At 43.8% G+C, this 21,663-nt stretch overlaps 1 long non-coding RNA gene across 1 annotated transcript; it reads right to left on the minus strand.

Annotated features, from left to right (window-relative positions):
* Positions 1 to 16,033: 16,033 nt before the first annotated feature.
* LOC131274732 (uncharacterized) lies at positions 16,034 to 21,159 on the minus strand. The gene is made up of 3 exons (XR_009182008.1): positions 21,099 to 21,159; positions 18,136 to 18,419; positions 16,034 to 18,045 (listed from the first exon to the last, which is right to left on the minus strand). It is a non-coding gene; the product is annotated as an uncharacterized lncRNA (long non-coding RNA).
* Between the last annotated feature and the right edge of the window lie 504 nt (positions 21,160 to 21,663).

The following is a 21,663-nucleotide window of genomic DNA, read 5'->3' on the forward strand; positions in this document are numbered from 1 at the left end:
TATTGTGAACATGTACGTGACTTTCTCCATCAAATGGGTGATATAACGAACGTTTACTACATTTAATCTAGAACACTGGGCTCGCAAACACTGACCACGTGTTACTAACACACAAGTAGTCAGATCCCGGCATATGAGCACAAATACCAAAAACCTATTACAAGAAGGATGCACATTATTTGTATTGCTAAAAATAGTTATTTCATCCATATATGGCAGCCTCGTAAATACAACAGTGGAACTTTTTAAATAGAAACCCACAAATACCATTTTAAATATTCAAGATGATATTAACGTTCAATAGTAACCAGTTTTGACCTTAGGCATCCGAGTCCACCAGGCTCTCCAAGCTCCTCCAGGAAGATTCTGCCACTGCACAGAGCCAGAGTCACATCTTCTGATGTAACTCTTGGGTCTAAAGCAATGAAAGAGACAGGAATTTCCACCTCCTTGAAAGAAGAAGACCATGAGGACAAAAAAGTACCTGCTTAGATGAAGTTGGGAGAATGGAGGTAAGAAAATTCACCCAAGTTCAGAGTAACCACTATATTAAAACTTATGCATCAGGAAGCAGATTTGGCTCAATGGATAGAGCATCCACTTACCACATGGGAGGTCTGGGGTTCAAACCCAGGGTCTCCTGGCCTGTGTGGTGAGCTGGCCCATGCGCAGTGCTGATATGCACAAGGAGTGCTGTGCCACACAGGAGTGTCCCCCATGTAGGGGAGCCCCACATGCAAAGAGTGCACCCCATAAGGAGAGCCACTCAGCATGAAAAAAGTGCAGCCTGCCCAGGAGTGGCAACGCACACACAGAGAGCTGACACAGCAAGATGACACAACAGAAAGTGACACAGATTCCCGGTGCTACTGACAAGAATACAAGCAGACACAGAAGAACACACAGTGCATGGACACAGAGAGCAGACAACTGGGGGAGGGGGCAGGGAAGAGGAGAGAAATAAAAAATAAATGTTTAAAAAAAAACAAAAACTGATGTATCAAATGCAATGAATGTGCCACCCTGATGAAAGAGTTTGGTGATGTGGCAGGAGTGGGTGTGGGTGGGGATGGGGGTATATGGGATCCTCTTATATTTTTTAATGTAACATTTTTTATGATCTTTGTATCTTTAAAAAAATTTTTTTAATCTATTAAAAAATTTTTTTAAAAATTGATGTGGAGGAAGCAGATGTGGCTCAAGCAACTGAGCTCCCGCCTACCACATGGGAGGTCCTGGGTTCAGTCTCCGGTTCCATCTGGAGAAGACAAGCAAGATAGCGAGCTGGTGTAACAGGCAGGCACAGTGAGATGACGCAACAAGGAGACACAGTACAGCAGGGAGCTGAGATGGCTCCAGCAAACTGAGTGCCTCTCTCCCACTTGGGAGGTCCCAGGTTTGGTTTCCCTAAACAGAAGACGAGCAGACACACAGAGCACACAGCAAATGGGCACAGCAACCACAAAGAACGGGGGTGAGGGATGGGTGTGGGAATAAATAAATAAAATAAATCTTTAAGAAAAACAACTTATGTGGGGAGACCGCAGGCTTCTTCAAATCTATATGTAAATAGGAGTCGAATAAAGTGAAATGCTCATATTTTAATACTAAACCAAGAACGCTAGTGTTGCTCTTAGTAGGACCGCAAGCCTGCCTTGAACACCTACAGACGCCCCACCAACACCCCCCCAACACACCATGCGCCCCCAAAGCTGCTTTGTGTGGTTGATGGTGGAGTGCAAAATCAGAGACAAAACAGGGATTAGGGTAGGCTAAGAGGCCCTCCCTTCAGGCATAAACTTTAAGGGGGGTACCAAAAAACTCAGTGATCAAGGTAAGAAACATATTAATACAATACTTTTAAAACTAAAAATATTGCAAAAAATTCACAATGAACAAAAGGCCAAATTTTTAAATAAATCCTCAGTATTTTTTTCTTTTTTCTTTTTCAATATTGCATTAAGATACAGGAGCCTCTGGGCTACCCAGATTTAGCCAACAAAAATACAGGACACCGAGTTAAATGTGAACTTCAGTCAGTGAATTTTTTAAGTATAAGTATGCCCCATGCAATATTTGGGATATACTTATACTTTAAAAAAAAAAAACTATTTGTTGTTGATCTGAAATTTACCTTGAACCAGGCATCCCGTATTTCAACTAGCAATCCCACCTGCCTCTGTGGCCACCCTGCCACACCAGTCCTAACTTAACCCAAGACAAGAGTTTCTATCTACCCTGAGAGAGATGGTCACTCTGAAGGCTAATAGCAAGAACAAAAGAGATAGAAATAACAAGCGAACTCAAAGCCAGAAAGAATGCTGTTGCACATTTGCTGACAGAGAGGGAAGGAGAAGTTCCAACATAAACAAGGAAATGTAATCTCTCATTTGCAAAACTGTCCCCTGTGCTAATTTGTTAGCTGCTCATGTAGAGACACAGAACCGAGTGCATTTTGTTGAGCTTCTTTTTTCCTATATTATGCAAAGAAATCCCTACTGATAAGGGCAGCTAGAGATACCAGAAATTGTGCGGTTGGGGTGTCATCGCCACCCCCTCCCCGCCCCTCAGGCACACAGCAGTTTTCTGAGTTGGTCCTGTCCATCAAACCTAACTCTTCTTGTCCCAACCAAAGGGAGTATTTGGTTAGCCAACCACGTGAGTCATTTTAAGTCCAAAGCTGTGCGTTTTGCCACAGTTGTGAAGCTGCAGATTACTTCAGATCCATAATGGATGTGGGTTTGTCCCGTCTGCCCATTTTTGTTCTTTGGTATGTCCCCTGACAGCCAGGAAAGAGGTGGGAGCATCCTAATCCCTCCCCGAAGGCGGCTATTTTCACATATTTTAATTTGAAAAATAATAATAAACAGTTCTCTACCTTCTTACCCATAGAAAGAGAAAAATAAGGACCTGTGTACTTTTCTTATAAAGATTCTGAACAATCAACTCTCAGCACACTGTCCGTAAAAATAAGTAAAACTATTTCTTTCCCATTGGCTGCTATAATCAAGGTATTGTCTTTCAGAATTGGCTATGTGACCTTGGACAAGCCAATTTATAGCCTGGGTCTTTGTTTTGCCATCTATAAATATGAACTAAACTATCTTTACAAACATTTCCAGATCCAAAGTTCTAAGATGTAAAATGGATTTTCGTAAGTATTATCTTTTGAAAGTTTTAGAGGTTTAGCCAATGTGGGTATTACAAAGAGAAGCAGCATCTATGAGGACAACAGCAATCAACAACAACAGCATAAAGACCCTTTGTTGACGTAGCAGAAGCTTGAATCAACAGAAGAGTGACCATTTCCATCCCTCAACTGCCTGTTACATGTCCTTCTCTTTTTTTTTTTTAAAGGTTTATTTATTTCTTTATTTCTCTCCCCCCCACCCCCACCCCGGTTGTCTGTTCTCTGTGTCTATTTGCTGCGTTGTCTTCTTTGTCCGCTTCTGTTGTTGTCAGTGGCACGGGAACCTGTGTTTCTTTTTGTTGCGTCATCTTGTTGTGTCAGCTCTTCGTGTGTGCAGTGCCATTCCTGGGCAGGCTGCACTTTCTTTCGCGCTGGGCGGCTCTCCTTATGGGGAGCACTTCTTGCGCGTGGGGCTTCCCTATGAGGGGGACACCCCTGCATGTCAGGGCACTCCTTGCGTGCATCAGCACTGCATATGGGCCAGCTCCACACAAGTCAAGGAGGCCCGGGGTTTGAACCGTGGACCTCCCATGTGGTAGGCAGACGCCCTAACCACTGGGCCAAGTCCACAGCCACATGTCCTTCTTTTGAAGATCAGTCAACCTGCAGAGATTTCTTACAAAGTATCTATGTTTAGTACTCAAGGGACATTCAAGTAACACCACCATACGAAGACATGGAAGGTAGTATAGAATTACAGCTGGTCTGATTAGTCATCGGCTTGAGTCTTAAAAGAGACTTAAACCCTTCTTTAAATGTTACTCTAGAATAGTCGCACCCAACAAGCAAAATACTAGCTCTAGGCTTCTACACCCCAACTTGAGATTAAAAGGATATTCCTCTAAAGAAGTTGATGAGCCAATGAAAAGCAACCTTAAAAACTGACGTGGGAATTTCCCAAACAAACAGCGCAACTAGATCACCCAACAGAGATATCCACAGTCAACAGCCTTCCCCAACAGATAGTCCATGAGATGAACATGGACTATCTCATCAGCCTTCTTAGCTTCCCACCCACGAAAGATTGGCAGGCACAAAAGGAAAGCTTCTAACAGAAAAGGCAGAGACCAGAACAAACATAGAAAAACAACTAGGCAGAAAGAGAAACTATGCAGGAAGATGAGCATTTCAAAACACCATCAGTATAAAAAAAGAAGGGCATTGTTTTTAAAAAGAAAAAGTAAGAAACACTAAGAAAGAGTTCTTGGAAATTAAAAACACAGCACAAACGAACATTTTAATAAAAGGTTTAAAAGTTGAAAAAGCCTTCCAGAAACTAGTACAAAAATATGAAAAATAGAAAAGAAAATAAATTAGAGACATGTTCTGGAATTCCAGAAAAGACAGAAAGGGATGGACATTGTCAAATAAATTATTCAAGAAAATTTCTCAGAATTTAAGGAAACAAGTTTACAATTTAAAAGAGCCTGGATGCCCAGAAGAGTGGATGAAAACACACCCGCACAAAGGTACATCTTCGTGAAGTTTCAGTCACTGAAAACAAAGAAAAGATGCTACGGTATTGAAGAGAGGAAAATGAAAGTCACATATTAAGGATCAAAGAATCAGGATGATTTCAGGCATCTCAGTATCAATGTTGAAAGCCGGAAGACAATGGGATAATACCTTGAAAAGTCTTAGGAAAAGTTATTTACAATTGAGAATGTTACGCTAAGTCTATCTACCTATCAGTTAAGTTTAAGATGGGCTAAAGACATTTTCAGACATAAGAGGTCTAAAAGAATTCACCTCCCATGCCTACTTTCTAAGGAAGCTACTAAGGGGGCTCTCCAACAAGTGAAGGGTAGGAGAACACAGACAGGGAATACATAAAGACATGGCAATCAGGAAATGGAGATCCAACCCAAAAAGGGGGCAAAGGGAACAAGGTGCAGGGAGATTTCAACGCTAGAGAGAAACCCCCAGACTGGCAACCAGAAGCCTCCAGAAGTCTCCAAAATAAATAATACCATACCTAATGTATTTGAACATTTTGCAAGGAGACAAAAACAAGTAAAAGCAAATTCAGGGATTAGTGATAGTTTTTTAAAAACTGAGTAAAAGCAAGGCAGTTATTAACTCAAGGAAAATCCAAAACGTTTTTAAGGAAACAGGGTAATCATTGCAAACTGAGTAGCTCCGTTGCGATTAGTAATTGCATAGCCAAAGTAACAGAAACGCTGAGGCCCAACTCACCCACATTTACTACCTAACTGTGTTGAGTGAACGGGGAGGGGTGGGAGTGTAACTGAAGGTGGGAGAGGTCCCAGTTTAGGGAAAGAGAAAGACGGTTTCATCTCCCAGAATGAAAAGAAAATAGAGAACGCCTAATGGTGAAATTAAAGGAATGGCACTTATAAAATGATATTTATAGCTAATGAAGATTAGTACCCAAAAAAACATTTAAAACAATTGAAAAAGATTTCCTTAGAGGATCAGAAAATTGTAGAAAGTGTTGGGCAAGGGACTGCCATTTTTTTGGTAATAAGCCTTGTACTCTCTACTCTTTAAACTACATGCATGCATAACTTTAATAAAAATAAAATCTCAAATATTAAAACTCAGGAATTTTCTATCTACATCATGTATATACCCAGGACAGGATATGGAGAATGAGAAAAGATTACAAGCATCTTTCCAAGCCTCTTTCCAAACATGTTCAACTGACCATAAACAGTGCATGAAAAGCAATAATAAAGCTAATCAAAGAGGCTCATAAATAATTTCGTTGCATTGACCACAACATTTGTCCTACACCTACTGATGTCAAGCAATGATGGATCCATGGTGGGGAACTGTGATGGCATGAAGGAGTCCAGCACCAGGGCCAGAGGCTGTATCTTTATTAAAATTCATAAAAACCATCCCAGAAACTTAAATCTGTCTGTTCATATGCCTGTTGAGCCTTGAATCTCAGCAGAGTTGCAACACCTACTCTCTAGTTCATCGGACTCGCCCAGAACAACTAACAAAAGGATGATGATGGACAACGCCCATCCCAAAAAACAGAGAGTACCTACAACTGCACGCAAGACGGTTCCACCCATTTACCCCACGGGATCTAAGTCCCCTCTCAGTCAGAAGCAGAGTGGCCATCACCATCCCCAAATTCTCAAGATTGAGGAATGAACAAACCTAAGGGGGAATGCAACTATGGACTTAAGCAGACTTATTATTATTCTAGTAATGGAAGAACTTGTAACATTGATATAAAGGCAGTGGTCACAGAGGTTCTGAGGGGAGGGAGAAGGAAGGTGTAACATGGGGCATTTTGAGGGCATAGGAATTGTCCTGCATGACCTTGCAATGACGGATTCAGACCATTATACATTTTGTTAAAACCTATAAAATGGTGCGGTACAAAACTAAACTGTAAACTATAAACCATGGTTAATAGTAATTCCTCAATATGTGTTCATCAATTGTAAGAAAAAAATTTCATAGTAACCTAGGATCATAGGGGGAAAAAAATTGCCTATCTCTTAGAACACAGACTAATGTTATTTGGATCTGTTAAGTAATTTGTATAGTAAATTAATTTACCTTTTAACAAGCCCTTACTACGTACCAAATGTTAAGTGCTTTAAGTATGTTAGCTCCTTTGATCCTCATAGCAACCTTATGAAGTAGGTACAATTTTGTCCTCGCTTTAGAGATGAGGAAACTGAGGCAAGAGCGCTGAACTAACAAGACACAGCGCTTTGAAGTCCAGAGCCTGGACTCTTAACCATTTTACTGCCATCCATTTTACCTATGGAGTATTAAGTGAAAACATCTCAAAGACTAGCAAAGGCAGGCTGAAATGGAATGGAATGAGGCACAACCAGCCCCTCTAGAACATGCTGTGGTCCAGGTTCATCATGCCGGACGCTTTGCTGGGCCCTGGCCTGGCTGCCTCCTTTTTGCAGCCAGACTTTGTCAGCTGGTAGAGGGGACAGACCAAGCACCCGAGCTCAGCTTGAAATCAGAGAATGACCAATACCCCACGGCAAACAAATAAGGAGGGACTCTAAAGCTGAAGAGACTAACACTCCCCCAGCCCGCTACTGCAGGCCAACCCTGCTTCAACCTTGCAAACCCGGGGAGATATGTTCTGGCTTTTCTTCAGGACAGCAGCCTCCTTGTGTGGGTCTCCTTAGGGCTGGTCATAACCAAGAGCCACATCCTTCCACCACAATCTCAGGTGCCCCTCTTTGAGCCCCAAACACATGCCAGGACTCTGCTAAGCTTTTCACAAGCGTGATCTCATTCATTCCTCCAGCAATCCGAAGAAGTAGTTATCACGGCTGCCATTTCCAGATGGGGACACTGAGGTTCCCAGAGGACAAGTCACTCACCCATGTCCAGAGCCGGGATACAAACCCAAATTAACCCATTCCAAAACCCTCTGCCCTTTAAATCCAGACATGATGGATGAAAACATAAATGATGAGTCAAGGCTGAAAGCCCAACAGGAAAGAACCTAGAAGTTCTTCTTTGAAGATGATAAAAACTGCAAGACCTCTAATCCTTACAACTGGGCAAGGTATTATGTGAGCCTTTTTGTCACTATTGTTGTTGCTATTGTTAAAAGGTTTTTAAAAAAATTAGAGACTTCGTGAGGGCAGGTGGTTTGCTTGAAGATTAAATTGCCAGCTAGGGTCAGAGGCAGAAGTGAAGTCTCTAGGCTTCATGATCCCCTAACGGATTTACACACTTGAAAACATCAGCGGCTTCTCCTTAACAATCCCTCGGAAAACATCTATTCTGAGGTTAAGACTTGCTTACAAAAACATTTTTTTAATAAAAAAGACTACATTTACTCAAAAAATGATCAGAGTAAATTTTTTGTTGCAGGCAAAGTCCTCACCTGCGTTCATGAACTTGGGAAAGGAGAGAAGGGAGGAGGGAGAGGGGAGCACTCACCTCTCAGCAATTACACCTCTAGCCCTCACCGTGGACTTCTTCCCTCCCCAGCAAAGGCTTCTGGGGCAATCAGACGTTCTGCACCACAACAGTTGCCTTCTCTGCACTTTGACAGCAGTTTCTGTCTGTGTCACCCCTGGGTGCTCACACTTGTGCTGCCTTCTGCCTTTAACTTTTCCTGACCTTCCTAGTGCCAGTGGGTGGGCTGGGACCTTGCTCTATCCTTCTTGCACCCATCCCCACCCCACTATGCCTTTCCACAGTACAAGGCTACATGCCACCTAGAAGCCTGGTCAACATTTGGTTGGATAAGTAAGTTCTTGAAGAAAGAAAGAGAAGAGCTAGACAATAGAAAATGTACATACTTCCAAGCAAATCCTGCGCAAATATTGAGAAAAACATCTTCAAGAAGCATATCCTTTGGGTTCTGTTCCCTTCACTAATGTGGAGAAGAAAACGCTCTTTGTGACAAGAGCAACTTCCAGGAAGGAAAAGTGATGCTAAAATCTTGTCTTTGAGGCTCAAGCTTCACAAACTTTCCCATTTCAGTCAATGAACAAAAAACCTTCTGTTTCCGGTCTTTTCCCTGTCTATCTACCCACCACAGTGTTGTGGGGAATTTAACGCGTAAATGTTTGCAGCACTTTGCACTGTGGGGGAACCACGTCGTAGTGACTGAGGAATTTTCTCAAGATCCAAGCATGGCCCAGCAGGAATTGAAATGATCATAATAATAATGGCTCATGTTTGGTTACGGAAAGAATCAGGTTGCTTTGTGCGTCCTGCTCTTAAACAGGATAGAACTAATGCAGCACCTACCAGAGAATGAAAAGGATTTTCTAAGACCAAAGAGCTGGATCTCCATAGAAGGTGGCCCCTCAAAAACAAAAAAAAAAGACCATAGAGGCTCTACCGGCTGCCATCACAAGCTCAACTAACTTCTTTTCTTTAATTTATTGAAGTATGTCACTCATACATAAACATACATGAACAATAAATGTATAGTAGTAGTTGTGAGCTTAAAAAACAAACACACAACACAACACACAGCACTCCCACCTTCACCCCACCTCCAATATCTTGCATTGCTGTGAAACATTTTTAACTAATGATGAAATGGCATCCTCAAAATATCACTACTAACTAAAGTATCTTACATTTGGTATATTTTCTCCCAACCCACCATGTTTTTTTTTTTAATCACTTGTACATGAACATACATAAATAGTAAGTATATGGTAAAAGTTGTGAACTTACAAAGCAAATACGCATAGCATCATTCAGGGGTCCCATACATCAGCCACCAACACCTTGTATTGTTGTGAGACATTTCTTACAAATTATGAAAGAATATCATCAAAATCTTACTTCTGGGAAGCAGATTTGGCTCAACGGATAGAGCGTCCACCTGCCACATGGGAGGTCCAGGGTTCAAACCCAGGGCCTCCTGACCCGTGTGATGAGCCGGCCCACGTGCAGTGCTGATGCGCACAAGGAGTGCCGTGCCACACAGGGGTGTCCCCCACATAGGGGAGCCCTATGTACAAGGAGTGCACCCCATAAGGAGAGCCACCCCACATGAAAAAAGCACAGCCTGCCCAGGAGTGGCGCCGCACACAGAGAGAGCTGATGCAGCAAGATGACATAACAAAAAGAGACACAGATTCCGGGTGCCGCTGACAAGAATACAAGCACACACGGAAGAACACACAGCAAATGGACACAGAGAGCAGACAACTGGGCGGGGGGGGGGGGGGGGAAGGGGGAAAGGAAGAGAAATTTTTAAAAAATAAAATCTTTAAAAAAAAAACCTTACTACTAACTATAGTCCATATGTTACATTTGGTGCATTTTTCCCCCAGCCCGCCCTATTAATGTTTTTTTTTAAAATATATTTTACAGCAGTTGTGAACTTACAAAACAATCGTGTGCGTGTACAGAGTTCCCGTACTACTAACTTCTCAACGGGCCTCAGCTGTACACGGACACCAACGCTGAATAAAGGTGAACGCGGTATCCTTCAGTAATCCTTACCGATTTAGAATTTCAGAATATCTGGTATTTCTCTACATCGATTCACTCCCAAACAATTTATTGTTACTGTAGAGATTGAATGGGGCATTGGCTTCTTGCTCGTCATTCTCCAAAACTCCCCCCACCCAAAACAAAGCAGTAAGCAGATATATTTTGCAGCCCATGGCAAGCGGGGCAGTGGTCTCCTCCGAGGCAGGGATGGCCAGAGGCCAGGCATTTTCGAGGCTCGTGAGCATGGGCTCAGACTCCAGAAGCCGGAAGGCCCCACAGACGTGGGGTCCCTCTTCCTGTCGGTGAACTTTCTGGATTCCAAGGGGACCACATGTACTCCTCCGGGACTTGTCCACTGGCATCGGGCCCCGTCTCCCAGCCAGTGGGCTCCACTGTGGAAGGAAACACGGGGACAGCTCACGATTTCAGTGAAAAATGTGGGCTGACGCATGGCAGGCCTTTTTTAATTTGGCGCTGATGAGAGACGGCTGCAAGTTCTGAGGGTTCACTCCCACTGGTCAGATTCCAATTCCTCTTCCTGAGAGGAAACATTAAAATATCCCTTGATGAAATCAAAACCACAATGAGATACCATTTCACACCCACTAAGATCACTATTTTTTTTTATAAAAAGGAAAAGAACGTTTTTCCTAGAAACCGAACCCTAGCACTTTGTTAGTAGAAATGTAAAACGGTGCCGCCATTCCTCAAAAGTTTAAATCTAGAATTACCGTCTGGTAATTCCACTCCTGGGTATATACCCAAAAGAACTGGAAACAGGGACTCAAACAGATACTTGCACACCAATCTTTACAGGAGCACCAGTCACAGTCGCCAAAAGGTGGAAACAACCCAAGTGTTCATCAACAGGTGAACAAACAAAATGTGGTCTCTCCATGCAACAGAATATTATTCAGCCCATTTTAAAAAATGAAGTTTCGATACATGCTATAACATAGATGAAGCTGGAAAGCAGTATTCTTAGTGAAATAAGCCAGACATAAAAAGACCAATATGATATGATTCCACTTACGTGAAATATCTAGAACAGGCAAATTGATGGGGACAGAAAGTAGACCAGAGGTTACCAGGGATGGGAGGCCTGAGGAAGAGGAGTTATTGCTTCATGGGTGCAGAGTTTCTAATTGAGGTGATGAAAAAGTCAGGCTCCTGGATGTTGGTGATAGAGCAGGAGATTGTGAACGTAATTAAAACTACTGAATCGTATGTTTGAAAGTGGTTAAAATAGGAAATGTTGAGTTGTGTCTATGTTACTCTATAAAAAGGGTTTTTTTCATGTGCATACCCATTTAACAAATACTTACTGAGCACCTGCAATGTGCCAGTTGCAAAGACTTATGCAAGAGCATTTTTTATTGAATATAAAAACATGACATACCCTCTGGCCTGATAATCCTTTCTCTAAGAATCTAATCTAAGAAAATAATCAGAAATGCAGACATGATTGATGAAAAATATGTTAATCACAGCATTATGTATAATTTTTTTTTAAAGAATGGGAATGGAAAGGTTCTGGCAAAGCATAACCTTGCCTCTAAATGTACTTCTCAGACCCCACTTCTGTGGCCAAAAAGATGGCAATATCAGATTTCCCCAAAATCATGTTGTAACAACACACTCCCCTACCCTGACCTTTATCTTCTGTAAAATAAATTAAAATATGATTAATAAAAAACACTGCTTACTGTATGGTGGTGCTACTATGAACTTAATATATTGTGTAACATGTTGTATGATTCCGTTTATATAAAATGTAAATATAAATCAATTTATAAAGATGAAATTTGATTAGTGGTTACGTAGGGCTGAGGAAGGATTGTTAAAGGATGTGGAGTTTTTCTTTTTAGAGTCATGAAATGGTTCTAAAATGTTTTGTGGTGATGAATGCACAACATTGTAATTATTCTAAAAGCCATTGGTTATACACTCTGGATAGATCCTACGGTATATGACTACATCTCAATCAAACTGCTGAATAAATAAATAAATAACCATCCAAGAATAGCCAGAAATAACAGCCATGTACAGAAGGGGAAACAGAGAGAGACTGAGAGGTAAAGAATTTTCTTGTTTACTTGTTTATCTGCTTTTTGTTTATTATTATTATTGAAATAATGAAAATGTTCTAATAATGATGGAAGTGATGGCTGCAAAACTATGTGATTATACCAAATACCGTTTGGATTGTGCACTTTGGATGAATTGTATGCCGTAGTAATATGTACCAATAAAATGCATTGCTTAAAAGAAAACAACCATTTCTGAGCCGCCGATGGGTGCCACTGAAGCAGGTTGTCATAGAAAATGAAGGAATTTGCTTCTCTAGAGGTCTTTTCGAAAGACGTCCGTAATTATTTCTCTGAAATGGCTTAATATCAAGGCAGAGACCTTTTTTCAGACCGTGGGCGGACCTCAACCTGTTTTGCCATTGGTCAAGGTGAGCGCTGAGGTCTCCTCCAATTCCAGTGCTTTCTGTTTCCTTTAAATCCCCATCTAATGGGCCTTACAGGCCTAGGAGTCCACAAAGCGCAGCTGGGAAACCCCCAACTACAGCTGGGAACCAAGTGAAAAGAGGTACAGAATAAAATAAATCAATAAATAAAACTCTCACTCATGAAATTATAACACAGGCATATACCCAAAAGAATTAAAGGCAGGGACCTGCACAGGTATTTGCACAGCCATGATCATAGTGACATTATTCACAATTGTCAAAAGATGGGAGCAACCCAAGTGTCCCCCAACCTATGAATGGGTAAACAGCCTGTGATAGATAATACACGATGGAATATTATTCAGCCACACAAAAGAGCGACATCCTGATGCATGCAACGAGGCGGATGAACCATGAAACCGTGTTGGATGAAATAAACCAGATACAAAGGGACAAATATTGTGTGAGCTTGCTGATAGAAAATAATTGGAATAAGCAAAAATCAGAGCACCAGAAACTAGAATGCAGGTTGCCAGGAGCCTGGGTGGGAAGTTGGGAATGGGAGTTGATGCTTAATGGGTCCAGAGTTTTTGTTTGGAGTATGGAAAAGTTTTGGTAAGGGATGGTAGTGAGGGCAGCACAACATTGCGAATGTGATAAACACCGATGAATGGTATATTTGAAGGTTGTTGAAGGGGAAATTTTAGGTTGCATACGTATTATCAGAATAAAGATATAAAACAAAAAACCATAGGACTGTATAACATAAACCTGAGCCCTAACGTAAACTATGGACTATAGTTGATAATACAATTATAATAATATTCTTTTATTAATCATAACCTAAGTACCACACTAATGTAAAGTGCTGATAATAGGGATGGTCTAAAGAAACCCTTTATTTTCTGCATGGTTTTCCTTTAAACCTACAACTTCCCTAATAAACAATTATTTTTTAAAATAGTACGATTATAATAATATCCTTTCATTAATTGTAACAAAGGAAACCCACTAATGCAAAGTGTTACTAATGGGGGGTTAATATGGAAACTGTATTTTCTGCATGATTTTTCTGAAATCCTACAACTTTCCTACTTAAAAAAAAAAATGCCCATAGAAATATAACTAGAGGGGGGGGAAACCACCACAAATTAGAGCCATCTCTTAGCTCTGATATGAAGCAGGAGAAAGTGTAATGAGGGGAGTGGGGCGCATTTTTCAGAAGAGTTGGCCCGTCCCTAGTTGCAACATCCACGGGCTTCTCCCTCCAAGCCTTGCGACATTCCATCCCTGAAACTGACCTAGTTTGTAGCTGTTGCTTTAAGAAAGCGCCTCTGTGCCAAAGGTGGTGGGAGCTGCGCCCAGGTAGGAGGAGCAGGTCCCCGGCCTGGAAGCCTTCCAGGTGGGGCTCTTTCTCCCATCCTGGTAACAGGCCCCGAGCGCAGGTGGCTGGTTGCGGCTCCAGTCCGGCCCCTGCGCTGGTGCCACCATCGGGCACCATCTCCAGCCTCTCTGCCCCCTTGGCCTGGGCACCTCGGTGGGCAGAAGACGGTCAGTGCCACTGTGGATGGGAACAGAACCAGAAAGGAGCTGCAGCCTTGGCCTTCTCGGCCTCCCCTTCTCCCGTCACCTCCTCCCCCCCCAGGGAGCCGCCCAACGTGGGGACGGCAGGACCCGGCTCTGTCCCCCCAGCTCCCCCCACCTGGCCCTTCTCCCCCAGGGCCTGCTGCCCACCACAGAGTGGCCCGAGGGGCAGCAGGCGGCCTCGCCCCTGAGCAGACGTGCCGCCCGGAGCCCTGTCCTCTCGGCACACGCCCAGGTTTCCCACATCTCCTTGACAACGGTGACCTGCTTTCCCACCCACCCCGGCCTCCAGCACACGCTGGCCTTGGGTGTCCTCCAGGAGCCGAGACACCCCTGCCAGGGCTTCTCCCACTCACCCATAGCCTCCGTGGTGCCGCCCCGGCCCGTGGCCTGCCCACGCCTCCAGCGTTTCCTCGGGGGCGCACCCCCCAGGCCCCGAAAATGCCCCGTCTTACTCCAGAGTCTGCAGAATTTTCCTTCTGAGATGTGATAAGGCTCTCTAGACAGCTCATGAATCACCAGATAATGATTTCACTATTTCGCTACCTGAATGGTACCAAGCCTGTCAGAACTTGGTCAGCCTTGAATTCACCTTCACATCCAGCGCCATGGGGTGGGATCCACGAAGCATCCTCAAGCTTTCTCCACCGCTTCCTTGTTTGACTCGAAAGCCGCCTTCGACCCATGCGTCGTGCGCAGCACACGGCCAAGTTCAAGTGGCCGGCTACCAGGGAACAGAGGAGAGCTGGTGCTTGTCGCTCTCTCACCAGGATCTCACTCGATGGGGAGCCCGAGTGGGGTCATTGCACCGTGGGTGGTTTTCTAAGGGGAGCATCTGGGCAGTGTTCATCTGAGAGCTCATCCCCCTTTCCAGTGTTTCTCAAAGCGAGATCTTTTGCCCACCTGTGTCAGACTCTCCTACAGCCCTTGTTTAAAATGCAGATTCCTGAGCCCCACCCAAGACCTACTGACCCAGAAACTCTAGGGCAGATCCTGGGATTCCGCATCTTGGAACGAGCTCCCATGTGCGTCTTACACGCGCGAAGGTCCCAAGCTACTCCTTCAACTTCATCCTAACTTCCTTAAGACCTTGCTCGGGTGGGAATAAGACCTGGCTCAGGGCGAGGTGAGTGGAGACCTCAGGTGGAAGGAGGCCTGAGAATGGAAGGAGTTCTACGTCCCTTAGCAACTCTCTTCAGCATCTGGCCGGGCCTGGCCTGGGACTTCACACCTGACCTCAAACCCTTAAGAGGGCCACCAGGAAAGCACCTCCTATCACAACATGCCCCAGGTGTGATTGACCTGAGCCCCTGCCGGAGAACGGTGCATTCGCAGACCAAGGCTCCGCTGAGAGGTACCCCACGTCTGCGGAGAGATGCTCCTGTTCTCAGGGCGAAGTTTGGAGCGGGAGGAAGGAGGCGACAGGGCATGAGCTGGTTAAGTCCGTTCTAACAGCCTCTGGTTGTCATGTTTTCTCAGTGACGTTCATTTTGGTGCATTTTTACTAAACCAAAGAGTGACTGAGGGAAGCGGATTTGGCTCAATGGATGGAGCATCTGCCTACCACATGGGAGGTCCAGGGTTCAAACCCAGGGCCTCCTGACCCGTGTGGAGCTGGCCCATGCGCAGTGCTGATGTGCGCAAGGAGTGCCGTGCCACGCAGGGGTGTGCCCCGCATAGGGGAGCCCCACATGCAAGGAGTGCACCCTGTAAGGAGAGCCGCCCAGTGCAAAAAAAGCGCAGCCTGCCCAGGAATGGCGCTGCACACACAGAGAGCTGACACAGCAAGATGACGCAACAAAAAGAAACACAGATTCCCGGTGCCACTAACAAGAATGCAAGTGGACACAGAAGAACACACAGCAAATGGACACAGAGAGCAGGCAATGGGGTGGGGGGAATAAATAAATCTTTAAAAAAAAAAAGAGGGATTGACTCTGGTGGTGCACACACATTCAGCATAGGGGGAATTGCTTAGTGATAAGGCAGCAGGGTAAAAAAAAAGAGATGCAAACCTGTGGGCTTGGCTCCTCGGAGCTTAAAGTCTTCATGTTAGTTACACCTAAAAAATAGTGGGACTTGTCTGGAAAAGGGTATGGGATGCAAAATAAAAGAAGGGGCACAAGAGTGCAGGGCATACCCAAAAGGGGAGCCAGGGTTGCAGCTTAGCTCCATCCAGCAGGTGAGAAGCGGTGGCGTCAGGCCTCGGCATCTGATGAACTCATCACAGCCTTGGGAACGGGCTACCTACATTTCTTTCTTTTACAGCCAGATCTTCCATGACACAAATTTCTGAGTCTTTATCACTGACAGAGAAGCCTGACAGCTCGAATATCCCCAGTTAGAGATACTGTATTATTTCTGAAGTCATGAGAAGGCTACCTTGTGGAGGGTTTGGGGTTAGGAGGGGAGAAGAGGTTCTTGATGAGAGATGACGGGGTGGGGGGTGGGGGTGTGAGCGTATGTTTGTGTGAAAGTGTGCGTGGGTGAGTGCGTGTGACTGTGTGGAAAGGTGCGAGTGTGTGTGTGAATGTTCTTTTAACCTAAGTGCTAGCTCGGCAGCTCTCATATGCAAATATAACAAAAGAGTCCAGAGCGGAGCCTCACAGCCGGCCCATCTGTCGACAGGCTGTTCAATTCACTTATTGTCACCAGTGAAACGCCAGCTCCCTGTGTCTGCAGCTAGAGGAAGTCCCAGGTGCTAAAGTGACAGTCACGAAGCTGTTGGCAAGACTGAGAAGGCAAGTCGGTCCTTTTGAAGCAGGTGGACTTTCTCTCTCTCTCTCTCTCCCAGGCTCTTTCCCGTCCCTTCCTTCTCGCTTCTTCCCCTCTTTCTCTCCTCCCAATTCCTGCTCCTTTCCCCTCTCTAGCTCTCCACGCCTTCCCTCAGCAGCATCTCTCTCCTGGGGGCTAGAAAACGCCGTCTTCTCCATTCCCAGGCTGCGCCCCGTCTTGAACAGTAGACGCAGGTGGGATAGGGACGGGTTCCTTCTGAGAACCTGCTCAAGCTTCTGGTTCTCTGAACCGAGCTAAGGCAGGGGGAAGGGGCAGACCGTTGCTGACACTTCAGACGGACGATTCCCCACCCTCCCCTCATCTGAGTGATATTTTATTTTCCACCCCCTACCCGCTCACTGGCTGACTCTCCTACCCCACAGTTCATTTCTTGGTTTCACTCTCAAGGGGGAAAGAAACCGAAAAGGTGGGGCCAGTGGGGCTAGAGAAAAGCCCGAGTTCAAACTAAACAGTCATCGTATTCCAGGAGATGATAGGTGTCCCCAAACTGGGGGGACAGGTCAACCCACCCCCTGCGCCCAGATGGACTCACTTCCCTCCCAGGACCCTTGGAGACATTAAGGTTGCACCTGAGATGACAGCATTTGATCCTCATGTTTTCATGATCTCCATACGCTGGCAACGGCTCAGAGGGGAAAATAATAGCCCTTGAAGGGAAATGTTAATGTTATATACATGGGTAGATTCTGAGCATTATATCTAATTATGAAGAATGAATCACAAATTTAAGCGTCTTAAATATAGGCATAAAAAGAAGTCATTAGCCCTCGAACAGGAAGCCGCTGTGCTGACGATCACATTGCATGGTTTGAGAAGCAAGAAAAGCAAGTCAGCACACTGTAAGCCTGAGAAGAGCAAGGTGAGTGCTGCGGGGGTTTCGATATTCTGTTGACTTCTCTTGATGGGTTAAGGGAGGCCCTTGTGTGAGCAGAAGATGCTGTTGGCGGGACGGTGATACGTTCCCAGTGGAAGCCCCCAAAGTCACCTTAGAGAGTGACCTTCTCCAGGAGCCAGGTCCAGCCTGCATCCACGCCCCCCTCGGGTTTTGCTGCTGAGCTACTCACAACCATCAGTATGAGGCAGTTTCAACCTGAAAGCAGACAAACCCGGTTTTAGAAGGACATTTCATCCATATCTTACTTGCCCTCAGCGCAACTTAAAATGCCATAGAATTCTTTACCACTCCCTGTCCACAGGGCCCCAGAATTTCCAAGGCTCAGATTAGAAGCTCCTAGAAAGAAGAGGTTGTGGGCGGTCTCAGTCAACTAAGTCCTGCTGTTCCCCTTCAAGAGGCAAACACGATCCTTCAGACCCCAGTGGCGATGGCAGGTGATGGTGAAACGGTGCCAGATGCAGGAAACCAGACCAAGAAATAGAAGCCCCGGGTTCTAGGTTCAGTTACTTCATCTGGATCCTATGACCTTGGGAGAACTACTTCATCTCATCGAGTCTCAGCTTCCCTGTCTGTAAAATGTAGATGATACTGATTAGCTTACTCCTCCGTTCAATGCCATCGTGAGATCCAAATGAGACGCTATCTTGCAAAGAGCTATGAGATCATGTCAATACGGGGCCTGTACAGGTGGTAATCATCTAAGAATAAACACAACTTTTTGCCCCGCCTGAAGTCGTTGATAACACTCTAAAATCTACTTTGTGTCTAGCCTGCATGCAAATAAATTCATATGCATTTCTTGGCATCTGTGGGTCCTTCTATTTCACAACCTTGACAATGAGTTCTCTCTTTCATCTCAATAAGAGTATCCCGATTTTCAGTTTTCCCAATATATGTCTCTCTCAGTACAAGCAATTATGTCATTGTTCACCTCCCTGTTTTGATCTATCATGTCTAAGTGATAGTTTCATTTGAAAATGCCAGGTGCCAGGATGACTAGTTTGTCCCTTCTCCATCCAAGTACCACTTGTCCACTCTCCAACTGCTTTTAAAAAGTGCTTCAACTGAAAACAATTCTGCCTCTTTAAATGGTATTTTAGAAAAAAAAATAGTAGGCTTCTTATACCTGGATTTTTGAAAAGTGAAGATTACAAAATTCTGTGGGATGCAGTCCTATTTGACACATGCACGCACGCACACACACGTCCTCAAGACTGAAAGGATAGATATCAAAATATTGACTAGTTATCTCTGGGTAATAGAAACAGAGTTTAATTTATTTTTCTTTGTATTTATATTCTCCATAGTTTCTAAGATTAATATGTATTTCTTCTGGAAAAAGTAAAAGAAAGTTATTTTTAAATGCTGTTTCTCTCCTTCTATAGAAATTATTTTAAAGAGATATATTGCACTAAATAAATCAAGGACAAAGTATCCTTCTCTAACTGAGATTGTCTGCATCATGCCCTGATGATCTGGGTAAGAATAAAGCAATCATCTATTGCTGCAGCTTGCAGCCTTTGTCCATAGTGAGAAATTTTACACCAACCCAACACACACATATAGATATAGATATAGGTATATGTGATTGGATGAAAATTTTCAAGAAAGAATATATACCTTCATTATATGTGATACACTTTAATATTTTCTACTCTGTTCTATTCTCTCTTTTAACACTAGATGCACTAAGTTGATTTCACATCCAGTAATACGTCTTACCCACTGCTGGAAATAACTTCATCTATTACAAATCCCTCTTTTCTACAAAATTGGGAGCCAGAACATCAAGTTCAAGATAGCTTTCAGGAATGAGAAGCAAGGCATCCCAAAGAACATCCTTTGGTAAGGTTGCTACTCCATCTGTCACTTGAGGCATCTCCAGGAATGAATTGCAATGCAGATTTCTCGACCAGAACTATATCTTTTTGATGCCCAAGTCAGTCAATACCAACATGAATTTTCTAAGTACTGAACTTCTGTGAGGTAGTTTACAATATCATTTTCTTGGTTATAGACATGGTAACATTAGAAGCCATTTTCCCTCTTGGAAACAAGTACCAACACCCCTGAGCTTGGAAACCAGTATAAATTCCATGGAGCAAAAAATGAAATCTCTGATTTGGTCTATTGTTTTACACAGTCGCATCTCATGCCTTTCTGTCCTGGTCTTCTTCCTGTCTTTTTGATTCATGATAGAATTGGTTGCAAAAATAGTAATAATCATCTTCTTCAAGCTTATAAGGTCTAAACCATCACGTAAGTTATGGTGTGCCACAGAAAATCCATTATTTCTAAGGCGCATACATGTTCCAGCAGGTAGCGTTATATAAACAGTGACACTCAACTAGAACAGCAGAGGGGAAAGTAGGCAGCAGTGGCTAAACAGTACCAAGATTCTGGCCATTCAGGGCGCTGGTCCTCTGCCAAATTGGGATGGACCATTGACACACTGATGCCATCAACAAAGGCCAAAAAATTCTTGTGGTGCCTTCTTCACTGGCGTGGAGATAAATTTCTAATCAGTTTGACTGAAACGTCTGGTCCGAATGCTTTCTAGAATGATTCCGCCACTGAGAGTGAAGTTGTGGCCTTACTGTCCCTGGGCTGAGGTTTCTGGAGTTTCCACTCGTGGTCTGAGCTGAGATGATCTGATTAAGCTGCACATCTGCTAAGGGTTTGAGGTAGAGGAAAAAGGGAACTGGAATGGTTCTCACCTCATCAATTCTGACCACATCCTCCCTCTCCAATTACCCCCAGAGAAGGGAAAAGAAAAGAAAGCAAGAGTCAAATAAAAGACGAGAAGAAATACAGTAGAAGGAAAATGTAAGAGCTGGGAAAGGGAAGCAAAAGGAAGGCTGGAGGGAACCTCCAAGAAGGACAGCTTCTCAAAAGCAAAACCGAGCTCAGAAAGTCTCCAAAGAACGAGAGCCTGGCTTAATTATCATTTTTGCTTCCCTTCCTTCCTTTCTTCCTCAAGCTATCTTTTAGGCATGAAATTTTAAATGACAGCCTTCTGTGAGTATGGATTCATTAAATGAGTATCTGGACATTCAAAATGGAATCTTGGTCAGCAATTCTACTATATGTAACCATTATTGAAATAATGAAAATCCTGTGTTTTGTGAACACAGGAGCCCGGTCTACTTGTTACAATGGTGGTGTATTTGAAAACAAAAGCTTTCAGATAGTGGTTTCTCTTTAGTTTTCTAAATCATGGCATAAGACCGTGCCGTCACATACATTACCTGTCAATGCAGTCGATGTCGAAGGGCTTCGCATGCCTCAGTGGTCCTGGAAGCGAGTAAAAATGGCAGGTAGAGAAGAAGAGACAAATGCAAGTCAAGGAGAAAGAATCGAATAAACAGAACATTCTTCACTCCTACAGTACTTAAGCATTTCAAAGTATTTTACCATATCCCTGAGCAACAGGTACACGTTATACCCACAATGGGGCACAAATTCTCAGAATTATCACCATTATCCTGTCCACTACTTCCCTTTTTTTATTTCAGGAAGTTCGCGACAGGGAAATTTGCGTAACTTGCCTGAGGCCACACAGTGGCTGAGCTGGGCATATAATTCAAACATTCTCATGCTTCTTTCTAATCCTTTGTGCTGACCACCAGCCAACATTATCCTTTGCAATGCCACTTGAAGTCATATCTGGAACCTGCCTATGTAATGACAAAAGCGACCAGTTAATAAATGAAAAACACAATCAGCCCGTGTGCTTCATCTCCTCACTTCTAAACAACCAGTTGGCTTATCTGAGTCACCAAATGGGCTAATTTTTTAAAACCAATAAAACAA

This window comes from Dasypus novemcinctus, chromosome 20 (assembly GCF_030445035.2).
Source record: "Dasypus novemcinctus isolate mDasNov1 chromosome 20, mDasNov1.1.hap2, whole genome shotgun sequence".
In the NCBI taxonomy this organism is placed as follows: Eukaryota; Metazoa; Chordata; class Mammalia; order Cingulata; family Dasypodidae; genus Dasypus; species Dasypus novemcinctus.